This window comes from Pangasianodon hypophthalmus, chromosome 10, assembly GCF_027358585.1.
Source record: "Pangasianodon hypophthalmus isolate fPanHyp1 chromosome 10, fPanHyp1.pri, whole genome shotgun sequence".
Lineage (NCBI taxonomy): Eukaryota > Metazoa > Chordata > Actinopteri > Siluriformes > Pangasiidae > Pangasianodon > Pangasianodon hypophthalmus.
In genome coordinates, this window is record NC_069719.1 from 28883470 (window position 1) to 28890286 (window position 6817).

Here is a 6817-nt window from a genome sequence, read left to right on the forward strand (position 1 = left end):
GGATGAAAAATCTGCAGCTGAGACGCTAACACCTAGCATACAGATGAGCTCGGCTAATAAACCGGCCTGAAAAAAACAACATGTAACACAGCAAGGACGCAAAGATGCTGAGACAGCTGGATACCTTTACCCAGAATGCACTGCAGCCTAATATTTCATTCTTCCCTAAACCACAATTTAAACAATAATAATATTGCAAATAAGATTTTTTTAAAATTGTGACAATTAATTATCTAAAGTGTTGAAATTCTTCAGCTGTATCATACACAAGCACTAGTGGAGCTTTGTTGCTTTGCTTTGCTAGCTAATTAGCATGCTAGCTAATTAGCATGCTAAATAGTTAGCAAACCAGTACAACAGAAATGCATTGAAATTTTGGAAAATTAATTTAGTTTGTATGTTTAAGTTGTTTTAAATCCGTTTATTGACCCAAAGATCGATAAACTTTCAACATTTTTTCCTGCCAGAAATTTAGCTCCGCCCCCAGCTGGAGCAAAGTGACTTGACTCCGCCCATTTTAAAAGAAAAGGGTAACTCGAGGCACATATAATTTTAGCATTCTCTCTCTCTCTCTCTCTCTCTCTCTCTCTTTTTATTGTCTCTGTCTCTCTGTCTGTCTATCCCTCTCTTTCTCTCTCTTTCTTGTTCTGTCTGTCTTTCTTTGTATGTGCATGTGTGTTTCTCTCTCTCTCTCTATCTGTCTATCTCTTTCTCTGTCTCTCTTTGTGTCTCTCAGGCACATATAATTAAATTTTTTAGCATACTCCCTCTCTCTTTCTCTCTCTGTGTGTGTGTCTCTCTCTCTCTGTCTCTCTCCCTCTGTGTCTCACGTTGTCTCAGTCTTGCTGGCTGTCTCTCTTTTTATCCATTTTTCTCTCTCTCTCTCTCATTCTGTGTCTTTCTTTCTGTCTTTCTTTGAGTGTCTCTCTCTATGTCTCTGTCTATCTTTCTCTCTTTCTTTCCCTCTATCTATCTGTCTATCTCTCTTTCTCTGTCTCTCTTTGTGTCTCTCAGGCACATATAATTTTGGCATTCTCTCTCTCTCTCTCTCTCTCTCTTATTCTGTCTCTCTCTTTATGTGTCTCTCTCTATGTCTCTGTCTATCTTTCTCTCTTGTTCTGTCTGTCTCTCTGTACTCTTTGTATGTGCATGTGTCTCTCTCTCTCTCTGTCTCTTAGGCACATATAATTTTGGCATTCTCTCTCTCTCTCTCTCTCTCTCTCTCTCTCTCTCTCTCTCTCTCTCTCTGTCTCTTGCTGTCTATCACTCTTTTTATCCATCTCTCTCTCTATGCATTTCTCTCTCTCTCCCTCCTTCTCTTTCTCTCTTTAATTGACAGTCAGGTGGGACTCTCTCACTAGTGTGTACTACATCTCTCTGTGGGTGGAAATCACACAGATGCTTCCTGTCTTCTTGCAGGTGTGTGTGTGTGCGTGTGTGTGTGTGTGTGTGCGTGTGTGTGTGTGTGTGTGCACCAGTCCCCTCACTCCTGCATCTGTTCCTACGCTCACACAGATGAGCTGAAGAGGTGAGAATTTGCAGTCTGTGTAGAAATTGTGTGAATTTCGTCAGGAAGCAGTTCGAATGCACCTGGTCACGTGACACACGCTGCACACTTTCGCACCAATCAGAATCCGGGATTCGACAGCGCTGTGGTGTAAACGCAGATTAATGCTAATTTATAACACCTCTCTAACACTGTGTGTGTGTGTGTGTGTGTGTGTGTGTGTAATAAATGTGTGTAAGGTGTCATAAAGGTGTCACCCTAGGTAATAAATAAGGTGTAACAATAATTCATCTTGAGAGCCAACATATTGCTGATCTTCTGAGCCCACACACACACACACACACACACACACACAAACACGTACAACTATTTTAAACCCAAACACTAACCTCAGTACCACAAACACCTCTTTGAGCTTTTTTAGATACATGATCAAAATAAAAATTGTGACCCAACAAATAGAAAGGGTACCAGAGCGCGCACACACACACACACACACACACACACACACACAAAGCTTTTCATCCTCCAGACCTTTTGAGAACAGAGAGAGAGAGAGAGAGATAGTATCCCATAATCCCTTTCTTCCATACAGACACATCACAAGCTTCTTCATTCATGTCAGGGTCAAGGACAGAAATCTCACAGAAAAAAAAACATTTTCACAATTTCACACACACACACAAAGTGCATCACACACACTCGGAGTGTTAACTACAAGCAGTATCAAAGCAATCAGAGCAGTGTGTGTGTGTGTGTGTGTGTGTGTGTGTGTGTGTGGTGTGTGTGGCAGTGTTAAATTGAGTTTAGGATTCAGCAGAAGTAAAAGTGTTTGCTTAGCTACATTATAGAATTTGCTTTAAATTTGGTAGCATTGCATGATAGAGAGAGAGAGAGTGAGTGACAGCGAGGGAAGGAGAGACGGGGGAAGAGAGAAAGAGAGATAGATAGAGAAAGTGATGCAGCAGGAGAGAGACAGCGAGGGAGAGAGAGAGATTGAGAGAAGGAAGGAGAGAAGGGGGGAGAGAGAAAGAGAGATAAACAGACAGAGAATGTGAGGGAGAGAGAGAGAGAACCCAAGAGACAAAGCAAGAGAAAGAGAGAGAAACAGAAAGAGAGAGAGAGAGAGAAAGAAAGAGACAGAGAGGGAGAGAAAAACAGACAGAGAATGTGAGGCACAGAGAGAGAGAGAGAGAGAGAGAGAGAGAGAGAGAGAGAGGAGCACAAATCCTGCTGTCTCTATTTCAGTGAGTCTAAGCCCCGCCTCCGAATTGCTGCCATTGGTCAGTGTGTTCATTGCTAACGTGACGACATGCTAATTACAACAATATCACCAGAACAGCACTCTTTGGATAGTTCGGGGTTCTTTGCTTGCTAAAGGGGTTCTGTTTGGAACCTTCTCTGATCAGGAAAAACACTTTAAAGTGTCCAACACACTCAGAACCCGTTAAAGCTCACATCCGCAGAATTCCGTTTAAACATTGCTTTATTATTTTATTCATTGAGCCACACGCAGTGTTGAAACGAAATTAACACCATCGGGACAATTTCACTTTCTCTAAAGACACTGAGCAGAAACACGGCTACTGTACAGTACCATCCATAATACACAGTTAACTAGATAAAATACCACAACTAATTAATAAATAAATAAATAAATAAATAAATAAGATGTTGCTGCTTTATATGCGTAGCATCACAGAAGCGTTCTCTGTTAGCTAGGAGTAGCAACACCATCAGAACTGTTACATATAATTAAACGTTATATGTTTGAAATTGTAAGTATTTAACACTCTCTAGCAGCTACATCCACCATCTGAGCAGTGCATTGTGGGTAATTTCTGCTCCTCAGCAGCATTCTCCTAGCAAACTCCACCTGAGGAGAAATATAAGGAGCGACGGTAATGAGGCACAAGGCTACGACCTCCACTCTGTGCGCGATTTAACCTCCATAACCGCCGTTTCCGAATTTCCGAAAAAAATTACCTGCCGCTGAAACAGCGCACACGCCAAGGTTGTGTCTCCGTTCCTAATTAACGCTCTTAAGTGACAACTAACAGGTTGGAGTGCCGTTAATTAAGAATACAAGCTGTCATGCACATATGGAGGAAAACTAGCGCTGAGGATTCACCACCGGATCACGAGACGTTATTCTGTCACATCGTGCACCTGAGGAGCTTCACGCTAAAACCGGACGAGCTTTTACTCCAACAACGAGTGTCAAAAAAATACTCCTCCGCCAAAATACCCCCCGCTGAAACAGTCCAAACTCCCACTGAGTCTCAGTACTTAGACTTTGATCATCTCCGGCTGGAGAGAAAGATCCGAGTTCATTCCCCAAGCTGTCAGGGGTTTTAGCGGTTTTAGCGGTTTTAGCCGAAAGAGATCGCTGGCTCAGATTACTCCAACAACAAATTCATTTCACTCCATGTTTCTCATTACAAAATCTCTGCTATCAAGGACTGTTTCATTTCACCTGCTTTTAATTTTATAAATTATATGAAACATGATGTTATTTATATTTATATCTGATCATAACTTTCACTGCTAACACTAGCCAACTAGCCACTCAACCATCATAAATGTTTACAATCATCACTGCTAAGATGAGCTAGCCTGACAAAATTTTTATTTTATTAATACAATTTTTAGATCATCTTTATAAATGATCATAATTTTTACTGCTAATGCTAACCCTACAGCTAGCATGAGCTAACCTGACAGAACTTCTGACAGGAATTTTAAGTCATACTCATTAAATGAGATGCTAATGAGAATGAGCTAGATTATATGATTATATTATATAAACTGACAGGATTTTTTTACGTTCTATTAATAAATGTTCATAATTCTCACTCATCATGCTAGCCAGGTAGCTAACACACACTAACCTGACTGAATTTCTGACAGGAACTTTAAGTTATAGTAATAATTAATCCTTATTGTTAATTCTGAAGTTAACCTGATGGGATATTATATCAATTTCACTGCTAATCTTAACCAGGTAGCTAACATGAGCTAGACATGATCGTAAATTATCATAATTTGCAATGCTAACGTTAGCCAGCTAACAAATAATAGCTAAGCTGAAAGGATACTAAGACAGGTTTTAGGACATATTAATAAATGTTCATAATCATAATCTTCACTGCCAACATGAGCTAGCTAGCTTATACGAACAAAACTGACAGGAGAGGAATCTCAAAAATATTCATATTTTTAAATAATTATAATTGTGAATAATAACACAAGCCAGCTAGCTAACGTGTGCTAACCTGACAGGAATATTAACACATATTCCTAAAACACCATAATCTTCACTTCTCATGCTAGCGAAACTAGCACTGCACTAATCTGACAGAATTTCTAGAGAATTTGTGAGTCAAAATTTTTAAAATCTAATAATCTCTTTACTCCTAGCACTTAACTGTTAGCCAAGATGAGCTAACCTGACAGGATTTCTGAGAGAATTTATGTATAAATACTCATAATCCAAATATCCCAAATCCTAACTAGCTATCATGAGCTAGCATGACACAATTGTTAGTTCATATTCATAAATGATTGTATTGCTAATCATAACCCATAAGCTAACAAGAGGTAACCTGACAGCAGTTGGAAGTAAATGATCATAATCTTCACTGCTAACATTTTGTTACGTCATGGAAAGTGTAAATGTGAAAATATCGTGCGGGGGTTTTGTATTTTTTAGGAAAGAACGAGTGTGATGTAAGATGTAAGCTGTAAAACCTGCAGCTAGCGGATACCGTGGTGTAATCAGAGCCATCTGCTTTCGCTCGTTAATCACCACCAAGTTCCCTCTTTCTGGTACTTGACTAATTAAATGATTAAATGATTAGAGTCAGAGTGATAAGTCTGACTCATTAGTGGGAAAAAAAATAAATGATTTCTTACCTGTGTTTTTCCATCATTTCCCACGGTTAGTGTTTATATATATATAATGTATATATTTACACCATGGTCTGTCTGAATACTCGATTCTGATTGGCTGGAAGGTGTGTGTTGAACGCCCAGGTAGTTCCAGTCAGTTTAATCACGTTCTAACTTACCTATAAATTGCCTATAAACAACCGTAACCATAGCAACATACAGTTATTGTTAAACTCATAGCTTCATTATTAATAGAGACGCAGCACAGATGCAGATAATTCACTCTCTCTCTCTCTCTCTCTCTCTCGAATAACTATTTATTATAATTCATTCAAATAAACGTAACGTTATCGCACGACTTTACCTCTGTGTATGATTTAGAGAGACAGAATTCTAGATCTAACGACCCATATCTATAAAAAACTAACGAAAATTAACCGATATTTTTATCCTTTCAGTCAAATTTTGCTCTACAAACATGTCAGTGACAGATTTAACTCGTCAGTGCTGGCAAGTGACCGCGGTATAAGTGGGATAATCCACGGCGAGGTGCGCGTCACACGATTTTAGCCCGCTCCACTTCGCGTCAGGTTTTTCTTCTCCTCAACGTCGTGCATTAAAATCGTCTAACGCGCACCTGGCCGTGGATTATCCCTTACTTAGATATCAAGAATATGAAAAATGGACATAGGAATGTTCTCACCATGTTCTCACAACTCCATAGATCCAATCTCCTTGCGTCAACACTTCAGGCTGGTGGTGGCGGTGTGATGTTGTGGGGAATGTTTTCTTAGCCCACTTCGGGTCTTTTAATACCAATCGATCATCGTTTGAATGCCGTCTGTGTGTCGATGCTAACCGCATGCATGTCTTTACGACCACAACTTACCAACATTTTCCATGAAAATATACAATGAGATCTAACAAGGCTAATAGTTTAACTCTTGGATTTTTTTGGAGCTAAACGTATGCTAATAATTGCTAATACGCAATACGCAACTAGCCGTACGTCTCGGAAGAGATGTAAAGTCTCGCCCAAAAAAAGATGAGAAGCCTTTGATAAAAGCACCGAGAGATTTAAAACTCCATCACACAGCCATCATCTTACTCACCATAATTCCTCTTTCCATCACACACTCTGCCTCCAGTCATCTGTTTATGATCTCACACACACACACACACAAACACACACACACACACACACACACACACAGACACACACACAGAGCCAATGGGTTTTACTGGCTACTGACTGATACATCAAATTATAGAACATTACATCACATTACCGCAATTATTTCAATAAAAGCTGGTTACAATTAGCCGTGTGTGTGTGTGTGTGTGTGTGTGTGGGTGTGTGTGTGTGTGTGTGTGTGTGTGTGAAAAAAGTTAATGACCCCAAATCAGGGCTTTACTGGC